The sequence below is a fragment of the Siphateles boraxobius genome, unplaced genomic scaffold (genome assembly GCF_051911475.1).
Source record: "Siphateles boraxobius isolate OS27281-9 unplaced genomic scaffold, OSU_SipBor_1 197, whole genome shotgun sequence".
NCBI lineage: Eukaryota > Metazoa > Chordata > Actinopteri > Cypriniformes > Leuciscidae > Siphateles > Siphateles boraxobius.
Genome location: NW_027508807.1, coordinates 62,501 through 65,000, shown reverse-complemented (window position 1 = coordinate 65,000; position 2,500 = coordinate 62,501). Strand labels below are relative to the sequence as shown.

General features: G+C 40.2%; 1 protein-coding gene across 1 annotated transcript in view; it reads left to right on the top strand.

Annotated features, from left to right (window-relative positions):
* The window catches only part of LOC143744124 (cytokine-like protein 1), a 77,265-nt gene that overhangs the window by 19,958 nt on the left and 54,807 nt on the right, over nucleotides 1–2,500 (top strand). The gene's annotated exons all lie outside the window — the stretch shown is intronic.

Genomic DNA, 2,500 nt, shown 5'->3' with positions numbered 1-2,500 from the left:
TCTGTGGCTAGCCTACTATTAGGCCCACATTTTTTTATTTGACTTTTTGCTGATTAGCCTGTTTTTTCCCTTTTTTGTAAAAAAAAAAAAAAAAAAAAAAGCCGATTCCCGGTTTTGAAACCCATTATTTTCTTTAAAAAAATCTGTTTTTGTATGAGATTTCCTTGAAGAGAATGTGCAAAGAATGAACGCATAATATTCGTAACAGCATTACAGATGATCAACAGTGCGATGACTCTGCATATCAGCTCCAGTAACGGCTAAACACATTCGATCAGTGGTGATTAGTGTTTTACTGGGCTAATTATTAGACTCGGACGGGGATGTTGTTTTTTGGCGCCAGCAGCGGCGGATCAAAGCCAGAACTTTAACCTCTCGAAGAGCCGATCATTCCGCACGAACATGTTTCTTAAGACATTTACTGGCTCTTATTGTTTAGTAGCTGGTGGGAGATATGCTCAGACAACACGATCATACTACACAAATAATACGAATATATCATATATAGCCTATATATAAACTGATGCAATAATCCAGGCTCTATTCTTTGCACAAACTCGTTGTCCTCTTTCGTAAACAGCAATTGGTTGTAACTGATAATAACAAACGGATAAATTGCAAACGGTAATTTAGCATTTCCTTAATTTCACATCCGGCTGTTAAACCGAATAAATCTGTAATTAGGCTTGGAGACACTTAGAGCCCATTAGATGAAATGAGTGTCGCGCGCTTTGAAGTCTCGCGCTCTCACGCGCTGCGGAATGTTTGATCCTTCCGCGGTAAAAAATGAGCAACATAAACACACATTTACACACACGAAACACATTACCCTCCCGCTGCCCGCTTCAAGACACGTCTCCGAGCTGCAACCGAGTAGTAAATAACTGGCCTTGATTGTTCTTGTTGTGTTTGTGTAGGGAAACACAATTAGCATGAGCTTTAGGGCAATGATGTGCGTGGAGAAGGCGATTACCATAGTTTTTATTGAAATCTCAGGGCAACAAATGAGGGCTGAACTGCAACACAAAGAGACTGTAAGTCCTATCAGAGCTTTGTTTAACTTCACAAACTCCAGCTTTGATTCGGAGTCTGGAGGCACAAAGAGCCTTTGTCGTGTCTCTGCGAGAGTTGTCTTAACCCTTTTCATGCAGAGTCTGTCAAATCTGACTCAAAAGACTTGAAAGGTTCCGTGGATATCAAAAGACGGTCCGAGGGAAACGTTTAGCCTCGGAGAAAAGCGAAAAGCGAATGATTCAGGATCTCTGTCACTGGGGAACATGTGTGTCCCATTAAGCGGGTTAAAACTCGTGTGGTGCGAAAGTTGTGCTTTGATTCGTGTCGTTCAGATGAAGCTTTCTGTGTGTTAGTGAAGGCCTACAGAAACACACACACACACACACACACACACACACACACACACACACACACACACACACACACACACACACACACACACACACACACACACACACACACACCGAAAGCGGTGATCGCGACATTATGATGCTTTCGCTGAAGATGAAAGACTGAATCATTACTGATAATGTCTCCTATTTCAGAGCAATCAGCGCAATCAGGCGTAAAGGGCCGCTAAACTCAATGCCTTACGGTTATTTAAGCTCCTAAACGCCATAGTGAAGCTCTCTCTCTCTCTCTCTCTCTCTCTCTCTCTCTCTCTCTCTCTCTCTCTCTCTCTCTCTCTCTCTCTCAAGATCTACAGTCAAACAAAAAAGAATATTCAGACCCCAGATATAATTGTTGATGTTTTTACTAGTGTGTGCAGGACACTATAGTTCATTTATGTAAGTGTGGAGAGCAAAATAAACTGACATATTACACCCAAAAATACCCTGATCATGTTTTGCTGAAGTGTTTTTTCTGCAGCTTTTTACACCACAGACTGAACAACATGAAGCATTGCTTGGTAACTGGTTGAGCTAAACTGGTATTATCTAATTTTGTAGTTAAATTTAACAGCTGACAGATATTCAACATAATTCATGTGTGAGAGTCTAACAGTTCTAACGAGTTCATAAATCTGAGTTCTTGTCATATTTTATTACCATTTTCTAAACTATAGTGAATAGAAATGTTGAAGGTGTCTGAATAAATGCAGGTTTGTCTGTATATATACTCTTAAACAATGTTTGAAGCCTGAGCTTCAGTGATGATTCGGGACGGATAGCATTTACAATACAGATTCGATGTGTTCACAAGCGTTTCTGACAGTCAGTGTGTGGTTTTAGTGATCGGATCACAAACCGTGTTAGACTGAGTTTCTCTAGCGATCCGATCCGCGACTCTTTACAACATTGTCTTTAGTCATTCGAATAATTCAGCTTATTCATTATAGAAAACACTGGTTCATTCAGGGTCGAAACTAGTTACTGTCTCAACGAGCGAGTCATTGAATCATTCCCTCATAAATATATGTATTTTTAATTTTACATAGACCTACAAGTATGTAAATCTTAGGTAAATTTTCCCCCAGGGATGTGCG